Genomic DNA, 10,768 nt, shown 5'->3' on the forward strand with positions numbered 1-10,768 from the left:
TCTACTTGCTGCAGAGGAATTGCCAATAACACGTCCTTGAAATAGCATATATAAAAACCATATCAATACTTTTACTTAGGTAATATAATAAATGCAAAAATGTGTCTGCCCGTGTCTGCTAGCTTTTCACGGCCCGTATGTTTAATCGATTTTGATGAAAGGTAGCTTGCATCCCGGGGGAGGACATAGGTTATTTATTCCTTGCCCTAGTAAGTTAAAGAGTTCCCACAGGACTCTTAAAAACCTAAATCCACATGCACATAGTCGCGGGCGTCATCTATTCGATAAAGATATAGTTCGCATCTTAGAGATGGGCATCTAGGCAAATTTTTATCCCGAAAAATAAAAGGTGCCCACCGGATTTTTAGTCGCAGGCCTCATCTAGTATAATATAAAACAATTTTCCGACTATGTGTGTAGGTATCAATCATATATTGTGGCAGAGTTGTTACCTTACCAAAAGTGCCTCTCTAAAGCAAATATGTTCCTTGGTCATTACTAACTAAAGGATGAGTTATTGGTACAGTACAAGGAGCTTTAGCGTGATTTTTTTTATTAAGTAGTGAAACCATCTTTTACTCTCTATTTAGGAGAACTGATCTTGCTACTCTACGCACTTTTATATTTTTAATTCCTTACTTAATAACTTTTCTGTTTTATTTGATTAAATTGTTTTGTTTTTTATTATTATTAATGTTAATTTTATTTTATTTTAGACTAGCTGATGCCCGCAGCTTCGCCCGCGTGGATAGGTCAGATCCCCTGCAGCATCAGGATTGAGGAGTTGGACTCCAAATTTTTTATGAAACAATGTCGCAAAGTTCCTCTATCGATTAAAAAAGAAATGACGCAAATCGGTTCAGAAATCTCGGAGATTTCGGTGTACATAGGTAGAAAAACACAACTCCCTTTTTGAAAGTCGGTTAAAAAAGTCGCTTATTTTACGCCCTGGTCAATCCTCTACTTGCCTGTGAAAGTCCCGTCCAAATCGGTTCAGCCGTTCCAAAGATTAGCCTTTTCAAACAGACAGACAGACAGACAGACAGACAGACAGACAGACAGACAAAAATTTTAAAAACGTGTGATTCAGTTATGGTATCGTTCAAATAACCATATGAGCTTAATATGAGGTAGTTATTTCGAAATTACAGACAGACACTCCAATTTTATTTATTAGTATAGATTCTTGTAATGCTCACAGCTGACGCCAAAGTGCATTACAAGTTACGACTTATATACTATCAGAAATTTTTCATAACTACCTATACATCATACATGTGATACAACTATTTACACTTATATTAAAACGTCTAGGCTCTGATGCTGAGCAATCAACTGATTTAGCGCAGAAAGTGCACGGAAGGTTGGCGCACTTTGAGCGCGTACGGAACGACTCGAGCGCGAAGAAAGGCCACTTCCGGCATGACCGGAGTAGCTTGTCCGGCGCCCGTACCGCCAACGCACAACGCGACAATGTGTCCGGATTATCCACCATAATCTTCAATAATAGGTAGTATTAGTGGTAAGAATTATGCAATTTACCCACATAATCGATTTGCTTAGAATACTCGGATTATTTTGTTATCTCATTAATAGTCTGATAAATATTGTGATAGCTTCAGGTGGCGATTGTACCTTATCGGTAGGTACCTACTTGTTAACGAGACTTAATGTGAAGCGTATCACAACTGCGTCATAGTTAGATTAATTGAGGTAAGTACCTATAACAATTCAAAAGTGTAATCAACTACTTCTCTTCTAAGTTCTAATCAACACATTTGCTGATATTAGTATACTAAAGGTACTTGTACATATGACATATTTTAAGTATATATACCTACCTATACATAAAAAGGAGAAAATGGGAGAAACTGACGGACAGAAACATCAACATTCAGCTCAATTCCACAGGACGCTGACTGTAGAAGCTTGACAGCCGGCTTATAGTTTGTAGTGGGTTTCTCTTCGGACCCGGAGTACGTATGAAAAGATGCCCTCGTAGCTTTAATTTTTCGTACTTAATTATCGCCATTATATCAATCACGGGTGCACTGTACTTGCCTGTAACTTTTCGGAGTTATACAGTGCGTAAAGTAATGAAATAGCACTTCCTTTTACCCCCCGTCCACACACTGCCCGTGTGGCATGGGAAGAAGCGAGGAACGGAGGCAGAGACGTAACTCTGTGGCCGCATTACTCGCATGTTCCTCGTTCATGCCCATCGCTCCCTATTTTGTCGGTAAGTGTGCAATAGCGCGCACGCTGCCACAGTTTCGACGTCCATCGTGTTGCAAAGGCAAGCGACCTGGTGCGGCGCGTCGCGATTAATTGTGTGGCAGTGTGTGAACGCACAGTAACGGTGAAGGAAAACATCGTGAGGAAAACAACATTTCTGAGATTTCTCCACTCAACAATTACTGTCCACTAGCGACCACCCGCGGTTTCGTGTGGGAAATAAGTACTATAAATAAGTACTTATTAAGAATATTTCAGAACTCTTGGAAGTCAATCAGTATCAAAGTAGGTAGGTACATTGCAAAACTGTTTACTTAAAGATACATTGTTCTACAATGTTTGTACCTAAATATTTACAACAAACGCAACGAAATGTTTTGATATTGCGACTTTGAAGGAAAATGGCTGCTAATAATGATGATAATCGCTGCACAAAGATCACTGTTCTTCTAATCTGGAATAAATTGACTCAATACCTATAACATTGTTTTGTGTAATTTTACTTATTAACTAGCTGATGCCCGCAGCTTCGCCCGCGTGGATTGGTCATATCCCCTGCAGCATCAGGATTGAGGAGTTGGACTCCAAATTTTTTATGAAACAATGTCGCAAAGTTCCTCTATCGATTAAAAAAGAAATGACGCAAATTGGTTCAGAAATCTCGGAGATTTCGGTGTACATAGGTAGAAAAACACAACTCCCTTTTTGAAAGTCGGTTAAAAAAAGTAGCCTATGTTACTCCCTGGTCAATTCTCTACTTGTCTGTGAAAATCCCGTCAAAATCGGTTCAACCGTTCCCAAGATTAGCCTTTTCAAACAGACAGACAGACAGACAGACAGACAAAAATTTTAAAAACGTGTGATTCAGTTATAGTATCGTTCAAATAACCATATGACCTTAATATGCGGTAGTTATTTCGAAATTACAGACAGACACTCCAATTTTATTTATTAGTATAGATGTGATATCTAGGTCCAACTAGATAAAAACTGTGGATTGTACCTACCTGACAAGATACTTTAATGGAGGCATAAATATTAGTATGAAAATATGGATAAAAATATAATTGTATCAATTTCTTACAGTCGGTAGGTATTAGCTTCATATAAATCAGTAATAACTGCATAGCTGTTACAATTGGTCGATATTAGCAACAATCGACTTCTTCACCTGATGAGCTAATTATTTTTCATAAGAATTTATTTTAATGAAAATAAACTATACAATATTTACATATAAAAACAAACAAGTGTAAATTAAAAAAATTATAACAGCCCCGACAAGTGAAGGTTACAGTAACTAGAAAAGAGCTGATAACTTTCAAACGGCAGAACTGATTTTCTTGGCTAAGAACACTCTCGATCAAGCCACCTTTAAAAAAAACAAAATTAAAATCGGTTCATTAGTTTAGGAGCTACGATGCCACAGACAGATACACAGATACACACCTCAAACTTATAACACCCTTCTGTTTGGGTCTGTGGGAAACATAAAAAAAAATCCATCTGCTACTTTCTACCTACTATTTGTTTTGGGTTTCTACAACGAACATCTTTCTAGTTCAGTGGGTTCAGTGGTGATTTGTTTTTCAGTGTTGTCCAGTGGTGTTGCCATTGAGCTACGAGTAGACTTTGAAATAGCTCTTGTACATATAATATCTAAGGATAAGGAGTAGATTAATAAATTATCAAACAACAATCTATTTTAATCCTCAGCACAGATGGTAAGTGGAAGCGTACCTTCTGCGAGTTGGTTTCCATTCATGCGAATGAAAACTCATGTAATTCAAGACGAAAATAATAGAATTCACGAAGCACTTAATTATAGCTGTAAATGCTTTCATCAAACCGGCGTTAGTGTGGATGCGGGCGCAGAATGGGCCAATCTCGTTAGCATTCCTCATGGAGACGGCTTGCCAACTCGTGCTGTTTACATCGCGTATCATCAAGGTTGGATTTTTAATTACTCACTGAGAGGGAACTCGGTGTTGTTTATTTTTAAAGTAAGGGAGCAAAACAAAATCCCTTCTCGCCAGCAACTCACTCTACTTATTATGTACATATAGCTTTCATAAATACGTTATTTAGATTCCATACAGATATACATATAAATCTATCTATAGATGATGTACTGATATACCTATAGAAAAAAATCTAAATCATTTCAGATTTCAGTCCGCTATGTACGTTTCAGTTTTTGTTACTTTTTAACTTTATGCTCAACATGTTTTAATTGCAATCATAGCAAACTAGCTTTTTCCTGCGAAATGTACCTAATCTATATCTATACTTAATATTATAAAGAGGAAACCTTTGTATTTTTGTATGTTTGTATTGAATAGGCTCAAAAAGTACTGGACCGATTTCAAAATTTCTTTTACCATTACTTAGCTTAGAGGGATTCTTCCGAATCCGTATAGGCTATATTTTATCCCGGAAAATAGAAAAAATAAATGTCCACCAGTGCGAAGCCGGGGCGGGTCGCTAGTATATATATCGGTCGGGTTATATGATATGAGGATAATGTAGCTATTGGCCTGATTTTTACATGGATATAGTTGAAGACCTGGAGAGTTATATGGGCTACTTTTTATAAGGGAAAACCAGAAAGTTCCCATGGGATTTTTGAAAATCTAAAAATCGGGGATATCAGCTAGTTTATTTATATTAGAACGAATAGTAGAATGAATTTTAAATTGTCGCTTTGATTTACTTCGAATCTGCGTTGGTGTGAAACGTCTCTAAGTATTTTCAGAAATTCTACCTGAACGAAGCCGGGCGGAGTGGTTTTACGTAAACAAATATACATACTTATAATTAAACCACTCCTGAAAGTTTTCCTACTCATGGTATTTAGACATGGTATTTAGAACATAGATTTAGACATCTATTTCATTTTATAGTTGTTATGATGTTTCTCGACTATTATTTAGGCAATAAATTCTCGTGAATCGACTTTATGATCTACCACATCTTTTTATATTGTTTTCGAATAACATCGTTTATTTTTGTGTCAGAATTTGATCCACTCACTATCTGATTGAAGATTTGCCTGTTGAACATTTGGGCGGCGCCGCCGGCGCAATACTGTGGCGTGTGGGAGTCCCTACAAGAGACTTACGTTCAGTAGTGGACGTTTATCAGTTGCTAATGATGATGATGACAATTTGATCTTTAAATATGGGAATGTGACTGATATGGTGTCTCAACCCGCTTGCAGGTCATTGCGATTTAAAATTTTTAAGAAAAAATCTAAATTTTCAACATATTCTATTAAATATATGTTCCATATTTATTATCCAAGTAATCTTAAATATAGGTAATAATACAGATTTTCACTAAAAAAGTCCACGGGTGACCGGAAATCTGGCAGTTACCTTGGTCAGCATATTAGTCTGGCCATTCAACGAGGTAACGCAGCCAGCGTTCTGGGCACCCTGCCTCGTTACAGTGATTTGGATGATATTTTTGTTTTATAATTTTTATATTTAAGTATTTTTAACATTTGTAAAAATCTGTATTTTTATTAAATAAAAGCTAAAATAAATCAAACAAACATAAATTTTTGTATGAATAAAGTAGTTTTAAGGTCACGTTAGTGTAGGACCTGTTACGTTAGACCTGTTGCCCACGGTCGGCCTAGTTGTAGCACAGGTGAAGTCAGGTGAAGTGCCTTTGTTCACATCGCTCGATCAATACCTATCCGTTTCCGGTACCGAACTTGCTCGTCGCTTTTAAAATTCCAATTCAGCTTCTGCGTCTGATAAAACTTTTATATCTAGATTTGATACATTTTAATTAGCATTTACACGTGTCGACTTGCAAAGATATTATTTGCTTTGGATTAGACTTAACTTCAGCGCAAATGAGGGAATACAGTGGCCTGAAATCGTCAATTACGCAATTATTTTTGCCTAACATCCACTACCATCTCTTTATTTTATAATAATTTTAAGAAGCTTTTTATATACAGAATTCATTTACGTGGCTTTAGTAATTTTTTTAATTTATGGATTAGCGCTTGGCTGCAGTGAGACCTGCTGGCAAGTGAAGATGCAGCCTAAGATGGAACGCGCTTGCCTAGAACATGCCTATCCACTCTTGATTAAAAGGTCCAAAGTCGAGGTGGAAACTGATGTCGGAAGAGTATTCAATATCCTAGCGGTTCGAATTAGAAACGAGGAAGCAAATCGCTTTATACGTGTCCGTGGAATTTTGACTACATATGGGAGCAGAATGCAGACCTTGACGATACCTTGCAGTATGATAGATTGAAAGATGAAAGCGGGGGGAGGGTATATACTCAGTACCTATATTATTATGAGTACATTATAGAGAATCCCACATGCCAAACTTAGCAGTTTAAGCTATAAATTGATATTTCAGACAGTTACTGCTCATTTTATGCTTTATATAGATACCTAGATAAACATAGATTTCCTAGCATCATAAGTTCTAGCATTATGACTACAAGTTCTTGAATAAATAATAAATAGCATTAACATTAGAGAACCTCTTATGGTTGTAGAACTCGTACACGCAATGCCTACGGCTCCTACGAGCGAGGCTCTACGACCTTTAAGGCCCGGGTCACGATGACGTACGTAAATTGGAACAGCTCCAGGCCTACTTTCTCGTTGATTGATCCTACTCCTTGCAACTTACTAATAAAAGCCTTAGCAAATAAGTTTTATTACCAGAATACCTTAACCTAATTACATAATTTGGACTTATTGGTAATTTTTAGGCTTCCGTACTTCAAAAGGAAAACAAAACCCTTATCTTGTAGGATCACTTCGTTATCTGTCTGTCTGTCTGTCTGTCGTGTTTGTCAAGAAAAATGCAGAGTTCGCTAAAGGTTGACATTCCAAACGGGATGAGGACACCCCGCATACCCGCACAGCACAGCCTCCGCGCTACCCCGGTGCGGAATAGCGCGTGTGACGTGCGGGTGTGCGGGGGCCGGGCGTTACCCCGCCTCATAGCCCGATTGCCATCTCAACCTGTCGAATACTATAGGTATAATAGATATTATTATGTACCTACTCAATGGGATCAAAGTAACCTTACTTAAACTTTATGAGTAGGTAGGTATTAATTTACTTGGACTTAATCAATTTTGTAGGAGCGTAATAAGCTTGTTAAATTCTAACTGATTGTACTTGTACTATTTGTAAAAGTTGGAGAACCTCAGGTACTATATGTGTATCATATGTAAACAGTTCACAAGAATAAATATATATCTTGCAAACTGTTATATTGCTGGATACTCGTACAATATACGTAATTCGTACCTCTTCTGTGCTCATACTAAGTTTGAAATACATATTACATATTTTACCGTCGTTTTTCTAATGAATTTATACATATCTATGGAATTTATGAATTATGATAGCATTCCATTTCATTGAATGGATAAAGAAGTGGTTTTCAGAATACTGTTGAAGAAACTAAGAAAGGTGACGATATGTGCCTTGCACAAATAGTAACGCTGTAAAAATATTCAAAACTCACGCCCGGCAAATAACTTCTACCTATACCTAGCTTATTTGTATGATTAAATAAAAGGAAAAGATCCTAGTATAGCTAGCTGCACGACTGGCTCTGTCTGGTCTGGCACGCGCTGCCTCTCTCTCTTTCTATAATAAACTTAATTTACGTAGCGTTCGTAGCGTCTATAGCCTCTATACGTCAACTGTCAAACTCTGTTTGGTAGGTCATACTTTAGAGATGGTCCCATTTTAGTTTGGTGAAGATCTGATGAATATGTTCGGAGATGGAGAACAGAACTCCTCAATGGATATGAGTAAATTGCTCGTGATCAGTGTGATAGCTTAGTAAACAGTAGGTTTTTTATCAGATATAGCATATTTTAATACAGCATATTTTTTGTGATATAACCACAAAATCACAATTTTAGGATTTTTTCCTTTACTTAAAGGATAAGACCAACCTACCTGCCGAATTCCATGATTCTGGGTCAACGGAAAGTACCCTATGGAATTTCTTGACAGACACGACAGACGAACAGATGGACGGATGGACAGACGGACAGACGGACACGCGGACAGACGGACAGACGGATAGACAGACAGACTACAAAGTGATCCTATGAAGGTTCCGTTTTTTCTTTTGGGTTATGGATTTATTGGATTATGGATCTCTAAAACTGATTTAATTTATTGCCGCATATGTTATGTATACAAGAAGTAAATGTAGTTCTGTAATAACATAATTTTGGAGTCAGTGCCAATTAGGTGCCAATGTAGAGTCACAAACAAAGTTATTATAAGAACTACATTAACTTTTGTATACATAATATATTCGGTAATAAACTGCTTTTAAATCATAACCCTTCCTTTTGACTTTGCTGTAGTCGGGTAAAAAGAAAATACCCACCTACGTTCAAAGAAATAACAGTAGGTATTCATTGAAATTATTTTCGAAGTCTTTGTGCATAATACTCGTACTATCTTTAAGACTTTTTGTTGAAAATATCTCTAAATAGTTTATTACCAGCCAAATTGGTTACCCATACCTTTGCCAAACGTTGAGTTTTCGAGTGTCTTAGTTGCGAAAATGGGTCACTAACTGTCATGCACTTACACGAATCGATGCAAATTCATGCACGGCGCTCGTGTACAGTGCTGTCCGTATGTAATTCCACTTTGAAATTTGAATCTTGACACCATTCCCGAAAGCTTTTTCGTGAATAATAAGGTGATGGGCTGAGTCTTATAAAGCTTTCCTTTATTACACTTACTAAAAATATGATAAAATGACTGTAGTAGAATGATGTTTACCTCCTCGTGTGACCTTGAGGAGGAGGATTCGTCGAGGAGATGAACAGGTCCCTTATCGACTCCAAGTCCACGTGAACGTAGGTTTATGTAGGATTGCCAGCGCACCTTTATCAGTCTGATGATATTTGTAACGGGTTATATGGATGCACTACACGATCACTGCAAACAAATGGCACTACGAGAAACTAGACCCCGGGCGAATATCGAGCGAACACCGGTCGGATGGGTATGCGAGTGTCCGAGTTAGCACGCGATCGTCTTTTTACGTCGGGTACGCGACTGGGACGCAGGGAGCAGAGCAGCGCACGGTGCGAGCGGGCCGGTGCTGGCCGACTGTGCGCTACCGCTATTTTGCGCTCGCTTTTCGCCGCCCGCCCCGCACGCAGCCGCCCAGAGCTTTTTCTGCGCAACGCAAAAACAACACATTTTCTTTCTTTCACAACGATTCTCATTAATACTATTTGATAATAACAAGCAGTGCATAATGTAGAATAAAGTAATAATGTTACATATTATTATATTATTTAGGTACCTACCTACGTTTTGATTGCATGTAAACAATATTAAACAAGTGTAAATTAAAAATTTATAACACCCCCGACAGATGAAGGTTACAAGTAACTAGAAAAGAGCTGATAACTTTCAAACGGCTGAACCGATTTTCTCGGATTATATTGGATATGTCACAATGTACAGTAATGCACAAATTATTATCTTACGGCTAGGTACTTTTTCAATAGCGGGAAGGCGAGCGGTGTGCACTGCACGTTGTACCTACCATACAAAATCTGTTTTGGCGGACTATGTATAAACAAATAACAAATTAAGCTTGTAGTTCCATATTATTACTAAATTGTTATACTTGTCGTCGAGTCAATATTAAAAAGAGGTTTTAATGTCATAGACTCCGTAAAAAGTAACGTTACATGAAGGTACTCAGCCGTATTTGTTTAGCTGTCACTGTCAGAGTTGGATTTTAGTATGATTTTAGTCGGCACGCGTTGCTGTGTTCAGAATTCACTCTCGTATTTTATTATCAGAATATTAGCGTGGCGAATGGTGATTCATTCTTGTTCTGGCTTCGGTCCGAGGAGGTTTTCAGTAGATACGGTGTGTCGTACGTAACGTAAGGTTTTAGAGTAGTGGTTACCTAAAGTGGTGCTGTTGGTTGGACGAGTTGTTATTATGGTGGTTAGTTTAAATGGTCGGTTTGGGACCGGTGAAGGAGCGGAGGAGCCGGTCTAGGTAGGTTAGATTAGGTTTACCTAGTTATACGCTGGTAGTTTTCACGTGCAGTATCTGAGAGTTATCATGGTTGTAGTTGAGGGTAGTTCAATATCATTTGATAGTCCAAGAAATCGTTAGTGCGACCACGAAGGCTCGGTTAATCTAAAGGTTGCTATCCTGAGGAATCCACTGAGTTAGTATCCAGGTTTACTAGTGGTTAGATCATGCTTCAATCTTAATAATCATTAGAAGTGCCTACATCAGAAGTACGATGGCAGTTTATTCATTTCAATTATCTTATGGATTATCTCGTTTTGCCTATATACTTATAGTACTGTTATACTATGTACTAACAGTTTAGGTTACCTACAAGGTTACCTACCTACATAAAATTACAATCGTTAGTGAAAGTTATTTAGTATAATTAATTTAAGTCAATGTATTGTTATGTTTCTGTTATATTTGTTATTGTGCCAAAATAAATTATTTTATCTTATCTTAAA

The 10,768-nt window shown here is 37.5% G+C and overlaps 1 protein-coding gene across 3 annotated transcripts in view; it reads right to left on the reverse strand.

Annotated features, from left to right (window-relative positions):
• The window catches only part of LOC123868413 (potassium voltage-gated channel protein Shab), an 88,351-nt gene extending 78,965 nt beyond the window's left edge, over positions 1–9,386 (reverse strand). Inside the window, exon 1 of one of the 3 annotated variants that reach the window (XM_045910934.1) lies at positions 9,039–9,386. The gene's annotated coding sequence lies outside the window, so the exon portion shown is untranslated. Of the gene's footprint in view, positions 1–8,773; positions 8,824–9,014 lie in introns of those variants that run through there. The other 2 variants (XM_045910933.1, XM_045910935.1) reach the window with 2 other exon arrangements.
• Between the last annotated feature and the right edge of the window lie 1,382 nt (positions 9,387–10,768).

The sequence above is a fragment of the Maniola jurtina genome, chromosome 9 (genome assembly GCF_905333055.1).
Source record: "Maniola jurtina chromosome 9, ilManJurt1.1, whole genome shotgun sequence".
NCBI classification, from domain to species: Eukaryota; Metazoa; Arthropoda; class Insecta; order Lepidoptera; family Nymphalidae; genus Maniola; species Maniola jurtina.